Source organism: Musca domestica, unplaced genomic scaffold, assembly GCF_030504385.1.
Source record: "Musca domestica strain aabys unplaced genomic scaffold, Musca_domestica.polishedcontigs.V.1.1 5, whole genome shotgun sequence".
Lineage (NCBI taxonomy): Eukaryota > Metazoa > Arthropoda > Insecta > Diptera > Muscidae > Musca > Musca domestica.
Genome location: NW_026712346.1, coordinates 14,283,225 through 14,309,565, shown reverse-complemented (window position 1 = coordinate 14,309,565; position 26,341 = coordinate 14,283,225). Strand labels below are relative to the sequence as shown.

Sequence of the window (26,341 nt, the reverse complement as noted above, 5' to 3'; positions counted from 1 at the left end):
TTGTTTATTAACGCATTAAATTAGTGCAATATTTTTTTTAATTTTTAAATTTGTTTTTCTTTATCCAACATATATTCGTAAATAAAATTTTGAATGCATATAAAATCAAAAGGGGTAGCGAAGCGCACCGGGTTCAGCTAGTATATATATATATATATATATATATATATATATATATATATATATATAGGAAATTGTGTTAGTTACTACGCTTTTAACTTAAGAACCACTGTACTGATTTTAACGATTCATACTAATTCGGAATTGTCTCCTCTCCGAAAAGGATAATATCCAAAAAAAGTTTTCAATGTACGTCAATGTTTCGGAGTAGTGCAAAATTTTAATAAAGGTACCTTATGATTTTACCATATTTCAAAGGATTTGCCTAAAAATGTGTATTTGGCGGGTGAAAATCTTACACATAAATTTAAACATATCTACAAATTTTAGAATTTTCTCCATGTAATCGTACCCTTTTGGCGGACAAACAGACCGACATGGCTAGGGGGACTTATGAGGACTCTAATGCACAATCTAAGGTGCTAATGGGTTTAAAAAAGTAATTAACTTTGGCTATTCTTAAATCATTCAGCACCCAATTATGAGGTGTACAAAATACAGTAAATTCCAAATTACTACTCATTTGACTGGAAAAATTTGTTACGATTTTTACCATACTATTTGATTAATTTATTAATATTAATAATATCATGGGGATAAGATTGATATATACTTTTTAATAGATTTGTATAGCACATCCACACATTTGAAGCCCACGGTTTAAATATTGAAGCCCACGGCTTAAATATGGGTACAGGTATTTTAAAACACTTTTAATCGACCAGTAGGTGAACACTTATATCAGTCATATCTGTGAATAATTATGATTTGACAAATATGCATAATAGACAAAAACTACGGGCCGACAAAGCGGACCGGGCCAGCTAGAATATATATAGGTTATTTTTTTGGTGACACCCAATTTATTTATTTTAGTATTTTAGCGCATTCTCCAACTGATTTCGCTGATACTTTTATTAGATTCGTGTTTAAGAATGATAGTTTTTTCCCCATTATTCTACAGCATACTCTATTTTAGGATTTTTTTGCTAACATGTTTTCTCTAATAACTTCATTTTCTACTGGGTTTATTTGTAGTTTTTTTCCCAGTACTGTCACATTGCGAATTTTCAAATAGTCTAGCAACCAAGGAAAATTTATTTTTTATGCCATCATATATTCACACAAACATTATTTGAAATCAATTAAAACAAAATTATTCCATTTCCAAGTGATTACGTTCTATCTTATAATGGATCCCTAATCTCACAATACAAGAGCTTCCATAATCACCACGGTTGGGAAGGCACACTCCTGCGGACATAAAACGTAAATTGTGGGCAGCAGGCCAGACAACGGTAATGCATGGCGAACAAGTTGTCATAATCGGAGAATCAACATTATAAGATCCTTTTTTTTTGTTCTGCTTTCAAGGACCTTCTTGTATTGCCTGCAGGTTAAATGTATTGGTCTTTGGGGTGAGTAATTCACAGAATAACTCTATTTTCAAACGTTCCGGGTTTCTATCTATTTGCCTAGGAAAGACTCATAATTTATATGCAGCAACACGCTTTGCATGCGTTCATCTCCACTCGGGAGATTACTGCGGCACTTAAATGGCACATCAATGCTGCCGGTTGTTTCTCACTTGGTAAGCAACTGTGTTACTTTTTGCCTTCCAACGTTGCACCCATTCGCACCCGCACCCGCACACACACACAGACACATGTACCGAACGAAAAACTCGTAAACAGCAGGAATGCCGGCATGTAGGAGGATCAAATGGAAAACAAACTCCACCGATGTAGAGTATTTTAGTTTTTGGACAAATGCGATGATGCGCAAAAGATGATGTGATGCTTCAGCAATCTTGTTCTTGGCATGTACAAGGATGTCGTTAAATGTCAACGGATGTCGACGCAACATTTGTACGTTTTCAATATTCCGAAAATCGTTCCATTATCCTGAAGGGTAGAGGATGTAGCTTTCGACTTCATTAAAACACCCCATCAACCAGCAGTTCTTCATGGCCATGGGAAGGAGTCAAGGGAACTTCATTTCCGCTACCACTGTCAGAGCCACGTGTTCATTTGACTTTTATGATTATTGCACTCCAAATCAGTATTCATTGGTTACAAGCTGTAGCATTTAAGCATTTGCTTCTTGTTTCCAACTTCCCGGCTAGTGTTAGTGTTGTGACAGCTGTTATTGCTCACCACCACAACAAAACACAACAACTATACAGCCAAGAAAGAACGCCGTCCACTGCAGTAACTCCACAAGACCCAAAGGATTTGCCAATTTTGTGGGTGTTTGACCATTAATAATTATTGCAATGCATCAAAGTGGTTGTTGTGCTCTGTAGCCAGCTTCGACCAACACGTGCACCCGAGTGCTGTTTTAATTGAAGATTGTGGACACTCCTCTGGGTGAGTGTAAATAAATCTAGGATAAAAGGAAGGATTAGAGTTAATAAGTAATCGCTTTTGAGCTAATTATAATTTAATAAAGTCACGGGCTTAACATTATCTAAATGATGCATTGATATAAAATCGGGGAATTTGCAAGCGTTTCTATGTATGCATAAGCTAAGTTCGGCCGGGACGAATATTTAATACCCTCCACCATTTCAAAAAAACTTGAAAAATTTCAAAAAAAATTCCGAAAACTACCACTTAAATGAAAACCGTTATATGGTGACTATACGAAGAAGGGGACCTGCTTACGAAATTTATTGTCATGGGCTGTAGTACCCATTACGAACTTCAAATACGAAATTTGAAACAGTTCCAGTGAATAATGTTATTGAACTCATGAAAATAGCGAGTATCGGGAGGTACCGTCGTATGGGGGCTATACGAAGACGTGGACCTGCATACGATATTTTTTGTCGAACTTTAAAATTGAAATTTGAAATAATATCGGGAGGTACCGTTATACCGTGGACCGACATGCTCATTTACGAACTTAACCTGCCTACTGATAAACTATGCATGTATTCAAAATTTTAGACGTCTACCTTAACAGACATATGGACAACGGACATAGAATGGTGGACGGTATAAAAACATTGGCGCATCACACGCTACCACTTCATCCCACTCTAATTTCAGTTGTACCTGTTTGTATTAACTAATATGAACTCCTTACGGTTAGAGTAGAGTCAATGGATGCTTTTATATCAAACTAGCTGAACCCGATGCGCTTCGCTACGGATTTATTAATTTCATAGCAAATACTAAGCGTACAAGAAACTGCAATCTTTTCAAGTAGAGTGGCATTTCTGTCGCTATTAGAGAATTCGAGGTAGCAGTATACTTCCCTAAAATAATCGTATCCTCAATTAAATTGTTGTGTATTTTAATACCCTCCGTTTGTAACACCTCGAAATATACATTTTAGACCTCACAAGGTATACATATTCTTGATCAGCATAAGTCGATTTAGCGATGTACGTCCGTTTGTCTGTCTGTCCCTCTATCCATCTGTCCGTCTGTGGAAATCACTCTAGCTTCCGAAAGAATTGAAGTAGATTGATAAAATTTCACTCAAATATATATTATGTCTGCATGACTTTTAGTATTGAAAATGGGTCATGTAGGTCCACGTTTTGGTATAGCCCCCATATAACGGTACCTTCCGATATTCGGTATTTTGATGATTTTAGCGACAATATTCACCGTTTTTTTTATAAGTTTCGCATTTGAATATTTTAATGGCTTATGACAAAAATATAACAGCTACATTTGGTATTTTTAAGATTTTAACAGCATTTTTAACGGATTTTATTTATTTTTTTTTTTGGAAATTGTCAAATTTGCAACAAATGGTGGAGGGTACTAAAGTTCGGCCCGACCGAACTTACAGCTTTTTTACTTGTTTTACTGTTAGATTAATACCATTGCAAAGGCGTTGTGAGTCAATGCTTGTTAATAAAATTATATTCCAATCTGAACCGATTTCAATATAGTTTGACAAAATTTACTTTTACACCAAATTCCGTCACACCTTCCATATTTTACTGACATTCGAGGTACATTCTCTGTTTAGTGCATCAAATATATTAAATCGGCCGAGAATAAATATGGGAGCTATATCCAAATTTTAACCAATTTGTAAATAATTTGTCAAATTTATTATTGGAACCAAATTCCGTTACGCATTGTGAATTTCATTGGAATCGGACATACAATCGGCCGAAATACATATATAAATATAGGAGCTATACCTGAACCTCAACCAATTTCAATATAATTTGGCAAATTATTTTGCTACCAAATTTGGTCTGTCCTTCGTCTTCATTGGAATCGGACATACATGTCGCGTTGGGTGCATCAAATATGTAAAATCGGCCGAAAATAAATAAATCTGAAACGTTCTCAATATAATTTGACAAACTTATTTTTGTACCGAATTTAGTCACTCATGCCAAATTTAATTGAAATCGGACATACGTATCGTGTTTGGTGTATCAAATAAACGAAATCTGTCGAAAATATATATGGGAGCTATATCCAAATCTAAACCGATTTGAATATAATTTGGCAAATTTATTTTCTAATCAAATCCCGTCACTCATTCCAAATTCAATTAAAATAGAAGATACGTAGCGAGTTTAATGCATCAAATGAAATCGGTCGAAAATATATATAAGAGTTATATCCATATATATAGCAGTTGAATTTGGCAAATGTATGTTTGTTCCAAATTCCGTTATGTAGTCCAAAGACTGTATCTGTAATCTATGCATTTAAAATCTAAATTTTTGGGAGGTACCTCCGATTCTGATGTCATATCTCCAGTCCCAAGTGGAATTTAAAAGAAATATATAGCCTATATTGCTCTCAGGCGATGTTGTAGTATGCTTGGAAATTTTCAGGAAAATCTGTCCAGTGGTTTTCGAGTCCATAAATTACAAAAATACAAACATATAGATTTTGAGAAATTCAAATACACATGTCCATTAGAAAATAAATTAGTCAAATTATATTAAAATCGGTTCAGATTTGGATATAGCTCCCACATACATTTTCCGCCGATTTCACATATTTGATGCACAAAACACGATACGTATATCCGATTCCAATGAAATTCGGCATGAGTGGCTAAATTTGGTACAAAAGTAAATTTGACAAATTATATTCAAATACGCTCAGATTTGATTATAGCTCCCATATATATACTCAACCGATTTCACATATTTGATGCACCCAAAGCGAGAGAGACAAAATCTGGCACCAGAAAAAATTGCCAAATTATATTGAAATCAGTTGAGGTTTGGATATAGCTAACATATATATTTCGGCCGATTTCATATATGTTATGCACCAAACATGATATATATGACCGATACCAATGAAATTCAGAATGTGTGGCGGAATTTGGTTACAATAATAAATGTGACAAATTAATTGGAAATTAGTTAAGATTTGGATATAGCTCCCATATATATATATATTATCTGCCGATTTCACATATCTGACGCACCAATTTCAATGAAATATGAAAGGTGTGGCGGAGTTTGGTGTAGAAGTATTTTTTTTTTTAAATTATATTTAAATCGTGTCAGATTGGGATATGATTTTAATAAGAACCATTGACCCACAACTCCTTAGGCTAACACTAAAAAACAACACAACAATTGATTTGAAATACGCTTATTATGGCGAAGTATGTTGCTATCTCGAATTCACTAATTGCAATAGAAATGCCACACAACTTCAAAAGATTGCAGTTTACTGCTCGCTTGGTATTTGCTATGAAATAAATAAATCCCAAGGACAAACCCTTCGTGTATGTATGTCATGTTACTGCTTTTCTAATGGTTTTGGTTATTTACGCATTAAAGTAGTGCAATAATTTTTTGTTTATATATATATATATATATATATATATATATATATATATATATATATATATATATATATATATATATATATATATATATATATATATATATATATATATATATATCGTTCGCGCAGATATATTTCAATAACAGTTGTTTATAGCTATTGCACCGCTAGACGATCACATTAAATGTGTACATGGCTATAGTTCTGGTTATGGCTACGGCGATTGAACATTTACCAGTCGTTACTGACCCACTATATATTTGAGATTTGTTATTTAACGTTCCTGGTGTTTACCTCATGCCCTCGCAAAAATAGTAAATGCATGTATGCATTATGTAATCGTTCCTATATAACTGCAACTGCCAATTGAGAGTTTTGGCTAATTTAAATTTGCTAACATTTTATATTTGGGCTTCATAGTGATTAGGAAACGCGTTCAGAGCGGAAGAGTCGAACACTCACAGTGACATAAAGAAAATCTTTAAAAATAAAAGTATCGAGATTGAATATTGGACCCACAGTCATTGTTGCCAGTGAAATCGGTGGGCAAAAAGTCTTCAAAATGCCATAAAGTCGACATCTAATGTGGCTAAAATTACCAAAATACCAAATATTCGAATGTCCCGCTTTTTGACGATACAGTAAATGAGTAGTATTTTGCCGCTGAAGACAAGACAATGTTCTGCCAATGTTCTTCTGTACAAACTTTACCACATCTTGAATAAATTTGTTAAAAAATGTGATCAAAATCTTCAAAATACCGAATATTTGGAAGTACCGTTATATAGGCGGACCTACTGACAAAATATACATATGTTCAAGATTTTTTTCTCCTAATAAGTATAAGTGAAATATATTGTGATTTTCTACAAAATAGCGCTATAATGCTCATTTTGGAACACATAAACCATCAAGAATTGAAAATAGCAGCATCCAAGCCTGGGAAAGTCAATAGAATTTCACGTCGTTTGATACTACATTGAACCTCAATAATACAGGATTTGTTGCTACATTTACATCCTGGCCTAAACAAATTTGAGAAGCTGACTTCTATTCATTATGATATCAAAATATGGGAGATATATTTAAATCCTAACCGATTTCAAATATAATATAGCAACTTTATTTTGGTACCTAATTTTTTCTCTTAGTCTGGATTTCATTGGAATTGGACATATGTACATATCGCTTTCGGTGCATCAGATATATGAAATCGGCCGAAAATATTTATGGGAACTATATCCAAATCTGAAACAATTTCAATATAATTCGACAAATGTATTTTTCCTTGAAATTCCGTTGCTGATTCCAGATTTGAAGTCTGTATCTGTAATCGATCAATAGATATGTGCATACATAAACCAAGTATTTTGGAGGTACTTCAGATTCCGATGCTTTATCTCCAGTTCCAAGCGTAATTTCGAAAATGTATGGAGCCTATGTTACTTTCAGGCTATGCTGTAGTATATTTGGAAAATTTCAAGGAAATCTGCTCAGCGGCTTTTGTGTACTTTGCGAAAGAGCTTTTAACTTTTATACAGGTTGCATATAGAATCATTTGTACAAATTATGGATCATGTCGAAACAAGCTTCAATTAAATTGTTGTGTAGTTTTTTTATTTTACTATTACCCTAATACCATTGTAAATGCGTGGGGTCTATGTTTCCTAACAAAATAACATCCAAATCTGAATATGTTTTCATATAACTTGACAAAAAATATTTTTATACCAAATTCCGTCACACATTCTATACTTCGTTCACATTTGACGTACATAGCACAATGTTACCATTCCATCTGTCTGATTTTCGGTCAGTTGAAGATTTAGACCCCAAAATTCTAACTACATAATCCCCATATACCGTTACACCCTGATTTTCGGCCGAACTTCCTGTAGATCAACATATAAGCTATTATGAAGTTGCAGTTGCATGTTGCTATTTATGTTGTCGTCAAATTTACCAGTAACAAGTAAAAAAACGTTAAAATCGGACGGTCTGAAGTATAGGTTAAGAAAACTCATATAAATAAAAGTATCGGGATGTTTATAAGGGTTCCACTTTAAACTGCCACTGTAAAAATATGGTTAAAATTTTCAACAAATCAAATATCCTCATGAGGTAACCCATTACAATCTTTACGCACCAACTTTTAAATAATTCCGTTTAGAAATGTGGCTAATACCATAAGAATACCGACAATCGGTGCAGGAAACGAGGACCAATGTCAATAGTTGTGCTGCAGTGCATGAAATATATATAATTGAAAAATCGAAAAACTCATTAGAATACTGGAAACTGTTATGCCATCATAGGTAGGCCATTACGATTTCTAAGTATAGAAATTTAAAGAAATTTCTTAGATAATGTGATATATACCGTCAAAATACCGAATAAAGGAAGGTACCGGTATATGATGAATCGAAAAACTCATTTTCAATACCATAATCCATGGTAAAATTCTACCATGATTCTACCATGCCTGCATCCTAGACCCCAAGCCATATTTATAGGGTCTCCGATGTAGCGAACGACATATAACGTACTGCTCACAATCGTTTTTTTTAATCGCCAGAAGTACACAATCGATACGATTGCCTTCATATACTTCGGCTGTGAGGTTCCGAACTGCACCGTTAGCAAACGAAACGTTGAGAAACGTTTCTAGACGTTTGTTTGCGAAATGATGGCTGCTATATATTGCAATGAGTTTTGTACTTTTTCGTTTCCAATGTTGCGTCATCCAGCAGAGTACATTTCAGTTCTGTTTTTGTTTTCACTCTTCTAAGCAAACAATACAAAATCAAAAGCAAGTTATGTTATTCAAGTATCGGTTTTGTTTTGTTTCGTACTTTGAGAAAATACAGAACGAAACGATTGCAAACATTTGAGATAATTTATTTTCATACGCTGCTCCAAAGAAAATTTGAAAGTGTTATAAACGGAATGGTAGAAAAAAGAAAAAGTATTAATTATTTTTTATACCCTTCAGCATAGTATGGAGGGTATATTAAGTTTTTCATTCCGTAACACCTCGAAAAACACATTTTAGACCCCACAAAGTATATATATTCTTGATCAGCATAAAATTCTATGTGGATTTATCAATGTCCGTCCGTCTGTCGGTCTATACGTCAGTGAAAATCACTCTATCTTCCGAACGAAATGAGATAAGTTGACAAAAATTTACTTAAATATGTATTATATCTGCAGGACTTTTGGTATTGAAAATAGGTATGTAGGTCCACGTCTTCGTATAGCCGCCATATAACTGTACCCCCCGATATTCGGTATTTTTATGATTTTACCGACATTATTTACCGGAATTGTTTCAAAACTGGTATTTGCAGTTCGTAATGGGTACTACAGCCTATGCCAAAACATTGTCTGTGCAGGTCCACGTATGGTACGTCCCTATATTCGGTATTTTATTTATTATAGCTACATTATAAACCGATTTTATTTTTTAAGTTTAGCATTGGAATATTATAATAGCTTATGACAAAAGTTGCCTATGCAGGTCCACGTCGTCGTATAGACCCTAATATACGGCTACATTCCGTATTTTTAAGATTTTAACAGAATTTTTAATGGTTTTTTTTTGCAAATTGTCAAATTTATACGAAATGGTGGAGGGTATTTGAAGTTCGCCCGGCCGAACTTATAACATTTTTACTTGTTTTTTATTCATTTATAATAATATTATTATTTTTTTGAATGACCTCTGTTTGTTTTTGCCTGTTTTTGTAAAAAAAAGTTGATTTCACTCGATTCGTTCGTATTCAAACGAAATTCCTATAAGTGTGTCCACTGCTGTGTGCCTTTTATATGCCAGAACATTAGCGAAGTCAAAAAATATTCCGAAATTCCAATTGAAATGTTCCAAAATTAAAATGTCACTCATTATTTCTCATCACTCCATCTAATGGTTTTGATTGGATTTTAATCATATATTGGTCATGCAAAGTCACTTGATCAAATTCATTTGCCTCAAACCTTGCACAGACGTGAGGCGAAGCATACGCCTACGACGACATCTAAATTTTTAACATTTCTGATCTAAAGTATAAAGTTGGATGGATAGATAGATGCAGAGTGTCATCTCGACACAACTCAATCCAATTACTGGGTACTCGAGAATAACCAAAACCGGATGTAATCAACCAGCAACAACGTCAAAAGTATTTTTGTTGGCACAAACAACAATTTATTGGGGCACATGCTCGTGTCAGCCACCACCCTCTCTTCAGACAGGCAGTTCCGTATGATGGCATTAGAACATGACGAGACCAGTTGAGTTGTTCAACGTTCACTTTTTTTAATGGACAGTAGATGGGATGCGACATGTTAATGTCAACAATGATGATGACGATGATGATGAGTACGACGATGACAATAATTTAAGTTAATGTCGCTGTGATTGTATTTTTAACATTTGAATTGAATTTGTTGTTGTTGCTACTGCCGTTGATTTCGCATATTTTGTCGTAGATGGGAACCTGTTAGAATTCCAAAGCCTCTGTGTGTCTGGCATTACTTGGATGACGATGACGATAATTAAAACTAAAAGTTTATAACATCATAAAACACTTAGGATTCATTTGATGGCAACGTAATTGTTTTATTGTTGTGTAGACGACGAACTACCAGTGAACGAACGGACGAACGAACGAACAAACGAAAGTATATATATGAACGTTTCAAACTCACTCATTGATATCCGAATGTCGAAGTGTTTTACACCCTATAAAATTAAGTGGGTAAATCTGACTTGTTAATAGTCAAATCAGATTATTTGTCAGATATTGATTTTGTTCATTACAAATGCTATTTTACTAAAAAAAAAACCGTTAACTCATCTCGGTTTTATAGGGCTTATATATGGAATTCAAATGTTGTAGATCTTGGGATTTAAGACAATCGACTGTAAGTTTGTACATCTGACTGACGAAAATAATTTGTGAACCAAGATTAGGGATATTTTTCGAAATCATGATATGAACTCATATCGTAAATTTAGGTTTGTTTTTCAGATTTTTCCGCATATCTGAATTGGTATTACAGGCATTTCTTGTTATGGAGTGCATATTACGGTTGTGGGTAACTCAAATATCAAATCGGATGAAACACATAACTATACCTTAACCTATTTTCATCGAATTTGACATACTTGCTTCTAGGCTCAAATATTCCATCCTATTTTGCCACATTCCATCCTATTTTGACAAATATTACGCATTTGGTGTACAAAAGACAAATCGGACGAAGATATATATGCGAGCTATATTAATTAATTTGGACCGTTCATACCCTTTTGAATATATTTCGTCCGTAGGCTAGATAAATGATAAAATGTTATTCTATAAAGATCATCAAAATGAACTATGGGTTTATTTTTTCCTGTATTGTGATTTCAAGAGACAGACAGACATACAGGATACTGTGGCATCTTGAAATATCATAATTGGAAAGTTTTCTAAAATTATCAACATTTCCAATATTTTTTATTAGGTTTGAAGATGTGAATATGTGATGAGTGCTAATACGGCAATACAATGCAGTATACCGCAGTGGGGAAACCGAAAAATGTTGTAGTTTACGTCCAAATGTACTCTTTTTACAAATTGAGTTTTTTGCCATAATTTTGTTTGGCAGAAATAAAGCTCTAATTTATTCCTCATCAACATGTTTTATGTAGGAATAATTCTTTGTTTTTATACCCTCCACCATAGTATGGAGGGTATATTAAGTTTGTCATTACGTTTGTAACACCTCGAAATATACATTTTAGACCCCACAAAGTATATATATTCTTGATCAGCATAAAATTCTATGTCGATTTAGCGATGTCCGTCCTGTCCGTCTATACGTCTGTGGAAATCACTCTAGCTTGCGAACGAAATGAAGTAGACTGATAAAATTTTACTCCAATGTATATTATGTCTGCAGGACTTTTGGTATTGAAAATGGGCTATGTAGGTCCACGTTTTGGTATAGGTTCACGGTACCTCGCGATATTCGGTTTTTTGATGATTTTAGCGAGATTATTTACCGGAATTGTTTCAAATTTGGTATTTGAAATCGTAATGGATACTACAGCCTAAGACAGAAAATTGTCTGTGCAGGTCCTCCTCTTCGTAGAGCCCCCATATAACGGTACCTCCCGATATTCGGTATTTTAATGATTTTAGAGACATTTTTCACCGGAATTTTTTCACATTTGGTATTTGAAATTCGTAATGGATACTACAAGTTTCGCATTTGAATATTGTAATGGCTTATGCCAAAAGTTGCCTATGCCGGTGCACGTCGTCGTTTAAACCCTAATATAACGGCTACATTTGGTATTTTTAAGATTTTAACAGAACTTTTAACGGATTTTATTTTTTTGAAAATTGCCAAATTAGTTCCAAATGGTGGAGGGTATTCAAAGTTCGGCCCGGCAAAACTTGCAACTTTTATACTTGTTATACCCTCCACCTTGGAAAGGAGGGTATATTAACTTTGTCATTCCGGTTGTAACATGTCCAAATATTCGTCGTGGACCCCATAATGTACATATATTCATAATCAGCACAAAATTCTTAATCGATTTAACGATGTCCGTCTGTCAGTCTGTCTGTCTGTTGAAATCACAATACAGGCCACATTATTTGACGTAGATCGTCAAGATTTAGCAGAGCAATTGGTATTGTGTCTGGGATAGTTTGTATTGAAAATGACATACATCGGTCCACGTTTTAGTATAGCCCCCATATAACGGTACCTCCCTATATTCGGTATTTTGATAATTTTTGCCACATTTTTCATGGAATTGCCTTAAAATTGGTATTTTATGGTCATAGTGGGTTCTAGCTCCGGTGTCGGAACATTGCGTGTATAAGTCCACGTACCATATAACGGTACCTCCCGATATCCGGTATTTTGATGATTTTTGCCACATGTTTTTTATGGATTTGTCTAAAAATTGGTATTTGTTGGTCATAATTAGTTCTAGATCCGGTGGCGAAACATTGCATGTATAAGTCCAAGTTTTAGTACAGTTGTACATCCCGATATTCGGTATTTTGATGATTTTTGCACATTTTTTCACGGATTTGTCTGAGAATTGGTATTTGTAGGTCATAATGGGTCCTAATGTTTCCATTACCCTAAGGTGGAGGTATTAAAAGTTAGGCCCGGCTGAACTTAATGTTTATACCCTACACCATAAGGTGGTCAGGGTATTATGTCTTTGTGCATTTGTTTGTAACAGACAAAAGGGAACGAGATAGACCCATACTTCCTTTTGATGATCTGCATAGAATCACATTGTAAGTCGATAATATGCACTCTGTATCAACAATATTTGGGGAAATATATCAAATACAGCTCAGAAATACCTTTGCTACATTTTATCGAGATCGGTTCAGATTTGGATATAGTTCTCATATATAACTTCGTCCGATTTACTCTTTATTGTGCACCAAACGTCTAATATTTGCCCAAATAGGATGGAATTCGGCACATACGACCGAATTGAGTCTAGAAAGTAGTATGCCAATTTTGGTGAAGATCGGTTCAGATATAGCTATAGCTCCCATATATATTGTTCATCCGATTTGTTGTATTTGTTACCCACAGCCATAATATGCACTTCGTAACAACGATATTCAGGGAAATATATCAAATACAGCTCAGAAATATCTTTGCCAAATTTTATCGAGATCGGTTCCGATTTGGATATAGCTCCCATGTATATATTTATCCGATTTCAAATTAATTGTGTACCAAATGGGCAATGCAAGTCCGAATTTAAAAGATACAAATGCTTCGGCATATTTAGCCCTTTGAACTTTAAATTATAATTATAATCATGGCGTGTATGCTTGAACTCTCCCATAAAAACTTTTAATTATTATATGGAGCTCTACTAAATTAGCATAGTGGTATCGGCCCCACCCGACTTTAGAACTTTCTTTACTGGTTTTACAATGTTACGATGTTTTATAGTTATCGAAGCCGGTATTTTTAAATGATCAACAATATTGTATTTTTGACAATGCACACAGCTGGACACATGATTACAATAAAAATTTGAATATTTGTCAAATGAATCAAAAGGATCGGACAATAAAATACTGATTTTTAAAGCTTAAATTAAAAACTTAATCAAATGCAGTTCACCAGGGCATGATATGAAAGATGCTAATGTCGTTAAACATATTTCCCGCAAATGCTTAATTTATTTTTCAACAAATATATGTAACGTGATCTTACGATTGGGTAACTTTCCAACAAATTAGAAATCCGAAGTAATTACCAAAAATATTTGAGCAAATTCTTAAAAGAAGATTGTTACCACTGTCAGAAAATAAAAATATTATTCCCAATCACCAATTCGGTTTTAGACAAAAAGAAGGCAATCCTGAACAATGCCACAGGATCATTAATACAAAAATAGACACATTAGAAACTAAAAAATATTGTTCGGCGATTTTCAGCAAGCTTTCGATCTAGTGTGGCACGGAGGATTATTTTACAAAATAAAAAACTTTTACCAGCTCCCTACTTTCTCTTCTTCAAAAGCTTTCTTTCAGATAGATACGCTTATGTAAAAGATAAAACATCGCCCTCGATTGAAATTGTGACCTACGCCAATGATACTGCCATTGCTGCAGTAAATGAATGTCCACAAAATACATCTTTCGATATACAAAGCGAATTGAACGATCTTTGAATTCTGAAAAATTCCATCATATTCAGGATCATTCACTACGAAGAGGAGAATGCCTGCCAGTTATTATTAACAACGAACCAATTTCCAAGTGAAATACCGTGAAATATCTAGGAATGACGGTTGACCGCAGTTTCAACTCATGGCTACATTTTAAGGCAAAACACGACATGCTAAAATTTAAAGCCGCAAGCTTTACTGGCTATTAGGACCTAAATCTAAACTCAATTTAAACAACAAAATACAAGGACAAAATTCGCGTGTATAAAGCTATACTAAAACCGGTTAGTGGAAAAGCTCAGTAGAAACTACACTGAAAGACTTCAAATTTGACCAACCTAAATGAAATAAGAAGACTGAAGAGATAGCATGTGCTAGATTAAAATAATTAAGGAGTCGCCATCTTAATTATCTCCATAATTATGTAGTTTACAATTATGAATCTTGCTAAAGTTGCATAATTCCTGTTGTTATAATACTTTATCTAATTTGTTTACTGCATATAAAAAATTTAAAAAATCAAGTTGTGCGTATATATCAAAAGATGACATTTTATTTTTTAACCTTAAAAATGGAATGTTGTCAAGGAAAATTTATGAAAAATTGTATACCAAATGTTCGTACCAAATAACCCTATAGTATTTTGCCATCGCACATGTAATAGCATGGGTAACTCATGTAGCAATTCCGAAAGTCGTTAATACATATCTGTTTCTTTACACCAACTATATGCTCATCGATTCAACCAGTAAAGTTTTACCCTCGTGGTATGAGTTTTATGAGCTATAGCTGCCGGTGTTGAGGCAAAGGTCCAAACATGTACACATGTTCCGATGGGTGTCTGCGTGTTCGGAAATGTTTGTATGCATTAGCACCTACTACTGACATGAATGTGCACAACATCATACAGTGCATGTCCAATGCATTTTACTGCCTTCATGTAGTAATTTTCGGATATCTTTCCAAAATTGTCGCTTGCCTGCATTTAGCTTTGTATTCGTATTGAGGCCTCTGAGTTGGGGATCATATTGTTTAGACTTAAATTTACTAGACTAGTTTACTTTTTAAAGGGGCTTGACTTTACGATTTATTGTGACAGCACAGACAGAGTTGTTATTAGTCATTTAAGAACTAAATCTATTTGTAAATTATAAACGGTTTGAATGTTTTGAATTTATGAAACCTTTTCTTATTAGTTACGAAGTGAGATAAATAATTTTCAGAGCTGCGTAGCTTCACTTTTTTAGCTGCGAGTACTGTTTTTCCTAATAAAATGCAGTCTAAATAAGTTAAACGAAAAAGAAAATCTACAAATACCACCAACTTTTTTTTACAAAATACACACACAACAATTTAAAAACACAAGTGGGCTTCGGCTTCCTTCGGATCTCATGCTGAATATTTTCGAACAACTAAACATGGTTACGCATCGGAATTTTGTCAGCATTATTCATTGTAGATAGAAGTCTGTATTTGGCCGTAGTGTGAAATGTCAATTTGAATTTGTCTGTGTGTGTTAAGGCAGTAAGTTTGGTAAACTGGTAGGACGACTACATAGAACCAGCAAGTACATACAATAAGTTTAAAAGTTTGAGCAAAAGTGCGTATGTGTGAGTGTGTTGTTGGCATCAACAGAACACAGCCAAACAAAATCATGGCTGGTGCTATAAGTCTGTGAACATCTGAGTCAGGAATTTAATTTAATTTGTAGACAAGTCGAGTTAACATTCACTTTTGTTTTATTTCGTTTTAATGTTTCCGGTTCAACATTGGTAAGCATTTGCTGGTCCGACACATAACAGGATGTACATGTGAACGCTGTCTCTACAAGTACGTCTGTTGTACGAGGTGTGTTTATAAGTTAGGACAAACTTCACTTCTTCCATTATCCTCTTGATGCCTTGACTTTGTATGTAAACAACAGCTATATTAGTTTTGTCATTTTGATTGTAACCCCTAGACTCATGCTTATGTACTGACAAAACGACTAAAGCTAAAATGTTTGAAGCTATTGATAGGTGGTATTATACATTCCGTCTTGGAAATTCTAAGCTATATCACTAGAATTTCGAATGGCTTTCGTCCATAAAAAATAAATAACTTTTCTTAAATATTAAACTTTATTAGTAACTAGCTGGCCCGGTTCGCGTTGCTGGCCCGTACTTTTAGACTTTAATGCATATTTTTTAAAGCATAATAAATCATAGATCTGACTTATGTAAGTGGCCCAATTTTCATTATAAGTAATGACCCCGTAGTAATTTCTAAAAAGAAAAAATATTAATGGCGCAAATTATAATAGATGTTCACCTATCGTCGGTTTCAAATATTTTAAATAGCCCGATCTTATTTTTCATCTATAGGCTTTAATTTGATTGTTAAAAGACTATATTATATAGAACATCTATAATAGCCTCAGGTGAAAACCCAGCTCAATGCTGCGTGTTACTAAGTTTTGTTTACGTCATAATTAGTGGCAGAGTGATTTCAGCATTTTGTCATTTAAATTGTGTCTTGGTGTCTACCCCACGGTAGCCTAAATACAATTCTTTAGGCAAATCAATTGATAAATGTGGTCCGAATTTTATGCGAAGAGGGCAAAAATTAAAAAAGTGGTATTTCCCTGATAGAAGTACCAATGAATTATGCATTTTGAGTTCCTATTGGACGGATTATTGATTATATTGAAAGAAGTAGGTCCACGTTTCGAAATGAGACCCATAACGGTTTGTCGGACATATAGGTTTGTTTAAATGTGTTCGAAAGCTAGATGCCAATTTTATACATGAAAGTTCGGCATTAGTTAAAAAGTTAAAAAAAACAAGTTAAAAAAAACAGCATTAAGTTAAAAAAACAAGTAAAAAAACATTAAGTTAGGCCGGGCTAAACTTTTAATACCCTCCACCTTAGGGTAAAAGAAATATTAGAAGAAATGTGGCAAAAAATGCCGAATATCGGGAGGTACCGTTATATGGGGTCTACAACAAAACGTGGACCTATAATTACAATGTTTCGCCACACGAACTAGGACCCATTATGACCCACAAATACCAATTTTTAGACAAATCAGTGAAAAAATGTGTCAAAAACCATCAAAATACCGAATATCGGGAGGTACCGTTATATGGGGGCTATACCAAATCATAGACCCATACATGCAATGTTTCGCCACCGGAGCTGGAACCCATTATGACCAACAAATACCAATTTTCAGACAAATCCGTGAATAAATATGGCAAAAAAAAACTAAAATACCGAATATCGGGAGGTACCTTTATATGGGGGCTATACCACAACGTGGACCTATACATGCAATGTTTTGCCACACGCTCAGGGACCCGTTATGACCTACAAATACCAATTTCCAGACAAATCCGTGAAAAAATGTGGCATAAATAATCAAAATACCGAATATGGGGAGGTACCGTTATATGGGGACTATACCAGAACGTGGACCATCCTAGACACAATGCAAATAGCTCCGCTAAATTTTGGCGCTCTACGTCAGATAATGTGGGCTGTATCGTGATTTCAACAGACAGACAGACAGACGGACATCGTTAAATCGACTTAGAATTTTATGCTGATTGTGAATATATATACTTTATGGGGTCTAAGACGAATATTTAAGGATGTTACAAACGGAATGACAAAGTTAATATACCCTCCTTTCCAAGGTGGAGGGTATAAAAATCAATCCAAAAACATTTTTTCCATTCTTATTTTTATTGGCATATTTTAAAGCTATTTTTTGCCAAGATACCATTCCGAAATTGTATTAATTGTTAAGGTCCGTCAAGCCGTTCATGAGTTATAAGCGAAAAAAGAAAAAAAATCTTCAAATTGTTGGCTGATTTTTTAGAGCAAATGTTAAAAGGTCCTTACGAAGTTTGTTAATAGAATGTACTTTTATTTTGAAGTGCGATTTCTCGATTTGTTCTCGATTTTAGAATTTTTGCAATGATATAGTTTCTTTTTGATGACTTTTTAGCGATTTTAAAAATGGAATTATCCTTTAAGTTTGGTGTGACCGTTTCGCTACCACATATTTCGGTACTAAAAACATATAGATTTTTTTAATAGCTTATTATCTTCTGAAATTATATTATTCGCATAGTTACATTTACTCAATAAATACATAAAATCTATATATAACAATTTTGTCTCTTGTTTCTTTGTCCACAAAAAGAATACACATCATTATAAGATTTGTAGTGTACATTCGAAAATTGTAAGTCAAAATGGAAAAAAAAAACATGCAAAATAAAACACTACTATTGTGCGTTTCAAAAGTCAAAATGAAAATGCTCAAATTTCACATTTTACGCGATTTTTTTAAATTGTATCCTTTTCCGCCAAGAGACAAGTCCGAATTTGTCTAAATCGTTAAAATCAGATTAGCGGTTCTTGAGTTATAAGCGTAGTAACTAACACAACTTTCTTTTATATACATAGATAACAAGATCGCATCTGAATTTTTAGAAAATTGAGGTGTCGAGGTAGCTTAAAATAATTAAAAAAGTCTGTGAGATGGGAAATTTAAATAAAAAAAAAACGAAAATCCGTTAAAAACTCTTTTAAAATCTTAATACTACCGAATGTAGCCGTTATATTATGGTCTATACGACTATGACTACCTGCATTGGTTACATTTTTCATGAGCCATTATAATATTCAAATGCGAAATTTGAAAAAAAAATCGGTGAATAATGTAGATAAATTCATCAAAACAACAAATATAGGGAGGTACTGATATGTGGGGCACATGAAACAATTCCCGTGAATAATGTCGCTAAAATCATCAAAATACCAAATATCGCGAGGTACCGTTATATGGGGGCTATGCCAAAACGTGGACCTACATTGCATATTTTCAGTACCAAAAGTCCTGCAGACATAATATACATTTGAGTAAAATTTTATCAATCTACCTCAATTCGTTCGGAAACTAGAGTGATTTCCACGGACGGATAGACGGACCGACAGACGGACATCGCTGAATCGACATATCAAGAATATATATACTTTAATTAGAATTAATGGATATGAATAAATGAACAGAATATGTTAAAATTAATGCAACCGATAATTGGAGGTCGGATGGCTGTCTTTCAAAAATATAATATTTTAGAAAATTAATGTTTACATTACACTGGAGCCCCGACTTGAGTCGTTTTTTATTTATTATGAACTAGCTGGCCCGGTCCGCGTTGCCGGCCCGCAGTTTTTGTCTATTATGCATATTTGTCAAAGCATAATTATTCACAGATATGACTGATATAAGTGTTCCCGTACTGGTCGATTAAAAGTCTTTTAAAATACCTGTACCCATATTTAAGCCGTGGGCTTCAAAGGTGTGGATGTGCTATACAAATCTATTAAAAAGTATATATCAATCTTATCCCCATGTAAGGGATCAAATTAATTTTTAGTATGGTAAAAATCGTAGCAAAATCTTCCAGTGAAATGAGCAGTAATTTGGAATTTGCTGTATTTTGTACACCTCATAATTGAGCGCTGAATGAATTAAGAATAGCCAAAGTTAATTACTTTTTTAAGCCATTAGCACCTCAGATTGTCCATTAGCGTTCTTAACCTAACCATGTCGGTCTGTTTGTCCGCCAAAAAGTGGACTTAAGGCGGTACTATTATATGGAAAAAATTCTAAAATTTGTATATATGTTCATATTTTGTGTAAGATTTTCACACCCCAAATACACATTTTTAGCCAAATCCTTTGAAATATGGTAAAATCAGGAGATACTTTTACATGGGCACTACTCCGAGACATCGATCTACATTGAAAACATTCTTCTAGCCCTTATAATCCAATATGACAAATAGAGACCAAATCAAAAATTTAACAGAACAACATAGCATGTCAAACTGAAAAACATTCCGCGTGATTTAAATGAGTAAAAATAGTTTTATCCACCATATTATCATATAGATGTATTTCCCAAATCTACGTTTCCAACCAATATTCTCTTGAGAGTTACAAATTCAATAGAATACAAAATTTTCTTTTCTCACCACACATTATATGTGAAAGTGGACTTGGGGATACTCCAATGTGGGGACTTTACTTAAATAAATTCCTATGTGGCAATTATCTGTATGATGGTTCCCTAACCCCTTAGAGACAAAGATGCCAAATAAGGGCCAAAATATGAAAAAAGTGGCCAAGACCCCAAAAATAGCTTAAATCATATGATGGTTATATAAATATAAAATCGGGTTGTACCCTTATCCGTGAGTTACGATCGATATCATGACCTGCAAAAGTGATTTAAGGTATCTTGAATGTTTGGGAAGAATTCCTGGAAGGATAGAAATCCTTTTCTTACTAAAAGTCCCATTCGCTCTATTATTTTGCACCCATTAAATTTGGTATTTTACTGATTGTACTTCCAAAGAATTTTGCATTTTGAGCTCTCATTGGACGGATTATTGTCACATGAAAGAAGTAGGTCCACGCTTTGAAATGAGCTCCATTAGGCTTTTTCTGTCATTTTTGGTTGTTTAAATGTGTTCGCAAATACAAATTAAAAAAAAAATGACAAAAGAAGAATAGCAAATTGAAAAAATCTTCAACTTGTTCGCTGATTTATTACAGCAAATGTTTAAAGACCCTTACTATTATTTTAAAATTCGATTCCACTGAAAATCTTTTCGATTTTTTCCCGATTTGAGAATTTTTGCAATGAGATCTCTTTTTCGTGATTTTTTAGCGAATTTGAAAAAGTAATTATCTTTTAATTAATAATTATCTTTCTTTTGGTGTGACCGCGTTAAATTATTTCGATATCATCTATTCCGTTTCGCCACCATATAATTCGGTATTACACTTCCATGTAACCCGCCATCAATTTCAGTTCTCAAGAAATCAAGTCAATTAAATAAATTGGTTTTAATATTCGAATTCAAAAATAAAAAATAAAAAACACTACAAATGTACATTAGAAAAAAGCCAGTCAAAATAGAAAAAAATCATGCAAAATAAAACATTACTATTGTACATTTGAAAAGTCAAAATGAAAATGTTAATATATCACATTTTTACGCGATTTTTTTGGATATTATCCTTTTCGGAGAGGAGACAACTCCGAATTTGTGTGGATCTTTAAAATTAGTCCAGCGGTTCTTAAGTTATAAGCGTAGTAACTAACACAACTTACATTTATATATATAGATTTTAAGTTTTGTAAGTCGGTCTTAAAATATTTTAAAAAATTAAAATTCCTTTTCCATTGATATTGTGTGTATATATAGTATAGGTTGTAAGAACACTTATCTGGTTGTGGTGAGAATACAAAATTTAAAAAAAAAATCGCAGCGAAGACAGCGATAAAATAAATCAATTAGCTAGTATTGCCACACAATTCCAATCGAAACAAAATACAACAGCAAGAAATCTCTTATTGGTTAAGATGGCGTCCATTCTCTCAATTTGGATACATGATCAAAATAAGCGAAGAATTCCACTGATCAGGGTCGAATTTAAAATAAAGCTCTTTCTATTTACTCCGACCTTAGAAATTATAATGATTTCGATTCAATGCACTTTGGGACCAATAGCATGTTCCAAAGTTCATTTATAGGTGCTGGTTATGATGAAAACAACATCTATCAATTTTTTTATAGATGTATCTCCCACATTATAGATGTATCTCCCACATATAACTTTCATCCGATTTAAGATTTGGGCCCTCAGAGTCGTATATAGAACTCTACAACAACTATTTTCGGTACGTGGTAATACAGCTTAGAAAAACTTTTAACAAATTTGGCCGAAATCGGTTCTGATTTTTGTATAGCTCTAACATATATTCCCTTAAATGTTTTATAAATTAAATACTAAATGTGCAATTTGAGTCTAATTAGGTCCGCCAAGATTAAAGTCTGGCATATTTGGAACAAATGAATTCATTTATAGCTTTGGCTCTCATATATATGTTTCATACGATGCGAGAGGTCAGTACAGCATAAACATATCTCCTTCAAATTTAGTGGAACACGATTCAGATTAAGATATAGCTAATATATATTTTACCCGATTTCAAGCATTTTCAATAAAGATCATTGTTGACATTATATTACTACATTTGTGAGTTGTTGCTGATTTTCTAGGCAAATTAAAAAAAATAAATTGTTGAGCCTTCAGCTACTTGAAAATCGATTTTTTTTTTTTGAAAAGGTGCATACATATGATAGAACCTTTTATTACCTTTCACCACATTTATATTGTTTCCCAAACACCGCATAGCGAAAGTTTAACCCCAAATGACACACGGACAAAAATAAAAACAAGATTAAAAGACACTAAACATTCAACCAATAGACAATTTACAAGGTTTAACAATACTTTTTATTTTTATTGATGCTCTTAAATGGCATTCTTTTCCACGTGATTTCCACTATTTGTTATCAATATATTCCAAACAGCCTTAGTTTGGCGCCAATAATAATATAAGGAAATATGGCATCTTTGACAACTCGGTATAAGGCCCTGCGGTAAAATTGTGTTATGAACATAATTCTATTAATTTTTTATTCAAATTTATTCATTTGTTGGATTTTGTACACAAGACCGAATTCAGCCTACAACAAGATATCAAACATATCGTACAAACACCGTTGCCGAATTCTCTAGGGATCGGTTTAGATTTGGACATTGCTGCCATATATATATTTGTCCACTTCCAAGTTCATTTTTCACCAAAAGTGTAATATCAGCCAAAATGTGATGGTACATTCGACCGAATTTATCCCAGAAACATATGCATCAAATTTGGTAAAAATCGGTTCAGATGTAGCTACAACTCCGAAATGCTCTACAACATAAAACTACCACCACAATAACGTATATTTGTTACAGGTTGCTCTACTAAATATGCATGCTTTGATTACTAAATATGCGACATATGTGTTTTCTTTACTGGGTTCGATTTCCGTTTGCCTTTCAAATGAATTGAAATAGATAAATTGTAAAAAAATATTGTATTTTGTTGGTAGGCATATCAAGGTCGTAATTAAACCATGTCGGTCCTCGTTTTCGTATAGTCCATATACAACGGTAACTTCAAATTTAGAGTTCGTAATGGTCTCTATTTCCTTGCTACTTAGGTCTAGCTTTTCAATAGCCCCCATATGACGATACCTCCAGTTATTCGGTATGTTAACTGCCTGTTTTTATACCCTACACGATACATAGTATGGAGGGTATATTAAGTTCGTCATTCCGTTTGTAACTCATCGAAGTAATCATTTTAGACCCAACAAAGTATATCAAGAATATGATCAGCGTAAAATTCTAAGACGATTTAGCCCTGTCCGTCCGTCCGTCTGTCTGTCCGTCTGTTGTAATCACGCTACAGTCTTAACGAATTAAGATAGGAAGCTAAAATTTTGCACAGATCCCTCTTTTGTCTGCAGGCAGGTCAAGTTCGAAGATGGGCTATATCGGTCCACGATATCGTATAGCCCCCATATAACGGTACCCCCCGATATTCGGTGTTTTGATGATTTTAGCCACATTTTCTAATAGAATGGTCTGAAATTCCACACAAGGAGTTCCTTGCGGGTACTTTATCCCTTAAAAAAGAATTGTCTATATAGGTCCACAATATCGTATAGCCCCCATATAACGGCACCCCCCGATATTTCGAAATTTGATGATTTTCGCCACATTTTTCGACGGAGTTGTCTAATAATTCACACAAGGAGTTCCTTGTAGGTACTTTATCCCTTGAAAGAGAATTATCTATATAGGTCCACGATATTGTATAGCCCCCATATAACGGTACCCCCCGATATTCGGTATTTTGATGAATTTTTAGACAATTCCGTTGAAAAATGTGGCTAATTTCAACGGAATTGTCTAAAAATTCACACAAGGAGTACCTTGTGGGTACTTTATACCTCGGAAGAGAATTATCTATATAGGTCCACGATATCATATAGCCCTCATATAACGGTACCCCCCGATATTCGGTATATTGATGATTTTAGCCACATTTTTCAAAGGAATTGTCTGAAATTCCACACGAGGAGTTCATTGTGAGTACTTTATCCCTTGGAAGAGAATTATCTATATAGATCCACGATATCGTTAGCCCCCATATAACGGTACCCCCGATATTCGGTATTTTGATGATTTTAGTTACATTTTTCAACGGAATTGTTTGAAATTGTACACAAGAGGTTCTTTGTGAGCAGTTTAACACCTCAAAGGTAATTGTCTACATAGGTTCCAATATATCGGCTCCTTCCGATATTTTTAAGATTTTAACCGAATTTTTAATGGATTTTATTTTTTGAAAATTTTCTAATTCGTTCCAAATGATGGAGGGAACTTTGACCCGGCCGAACTTACTGCTTTTTTACTTGTTGTAACTATATTTTTGCCAATACTTCGCAAATTTGTCAACTGAAAAAAATTGGGTTTTTGAAGCAAATGCTTTTTATGTCAGTGACGTACACACGAAAGCTTGAAATGTTTTCCAGTGGTAGGTATTTTTACCCTGATTCCGGGAAACTATTTTTTTCTTGGGCGACGGACCCGAATCCATTTACCCGATATAGACAATACATCGTTTAAAGCTTATAAAAATACTTATGCAGCAAGTGGTTACATGGGGGATGGTAATGCAGTTCGGAGGTTGTTTTTTTTTTTGGGGGACACGGATTTTTTTTTAAACTCCCAAAAAGTGGGAAAAGAATCCATTATGGTGGTCAACAAAATTGATGCCAAATTATGCTTGACACTCTTACCTTTCTAAAATGCTACAATTTGTTCTAATAACATTTTTGGATCCAAAGATATGGGCTTTCCACCCGCATAACCCGTATCTAACCAGTTTATTAATTATATTTTCAATAAAAAAGCTTTCTTTCCGTAGCCGATGTTGGACTTACAGAAGTATCAAATTTAGAAAACTATTGTTCGCTTTAGCCGGTGTAGGACATACCCAGAGGAGAAAATCTCAAGCCGCTTTTCCGACGGCTTTATTCCGGCAGTGAAGGCTTCAAATGTTGGTATTTTCATATCTCAAATCCATGAATATGTGCAATTTGAAAAAAAAAAATTAATTAAATTCCACATTTTATTTAAATACGATGTAACAATAATTGGATTTTAAAATATTTGATTAATAATAAAAAATCACATTTCAATTTCCATTTCATCTTTACAGATTCTTGCCCTTTCTCCGCTTTTGGATTGGTAGGGTTGTATATCATACCGGCATATTTTAAAAATTCAGAAAACATATCTTTGCCACATGCGGCACCACTGTAATAATATATAATACTGTATATATCCGTAAAAAAAACATTTTCCATGAGCGTATAATATATATACACAAATATTATTACATGTATTTTAATATATTATAAAAAACATACCTTCCAACAATGTGTGACTATTATTGTTCCCGGGAGAACATATTTTTTAGCAAGGGAAGAGAGGATGAGGGAAAGACTTTTATCCCTCATCCTCTCTTCCACCGGGATAATAAAACATTTATTAGAGCATCTCTCCATTCCATTCCATTGTTTCAAATTTCGTATTTGGAGTTCGTAATGGGAAATATAGTCTATGACAGAAATTTGTCTCTGCAGGTCCAGGCCTTCTTATAGGCCTCATATATCAGTATCATATATCATCCTTATATTTTAGGACCAATCTTTCCAAGAGGGTATTCTTGGA

At 33.9% G+C, this 26,341-nt stretch overlaps 1 long non-coding RNA gene across 4 annotated transcripts; it reads left to right on the top strand.

Moving 5' to 3' along the window:
• The first annotated feature begins 1,205 nt into the window (after positions 1–1,205).
• LOC131805079 (uncharacterized) lies at positions 1,206–26,011 on the top strand. 4 transcript variants are annotated; one of them, XR_009343503.1, is made up of 4 exons: positions 1,206–1,418; positions 1,495–1,711; positions 25,533–25,664; positions 25,827–26,011. It is a non-coding gene; the product is annotated as an uncharacterized LOC131805079 (long non-coding RNA). The 4 variants fall into 4 exon arrangements; XR_009343505.1 differs by lacking the exon at positions 25,827–26,011 and having other exon boundaries at positions 1,495–1,538; positions 1,600–1,711; positions 25,533–25,794; XR_009343504.1 differs by lacking the exon at positions 25,827–26,011 and having other exon boundaries at positions 25,519–25,798.
• Positions 26,012–26,341: the final 330 nt, after the last annotated feature.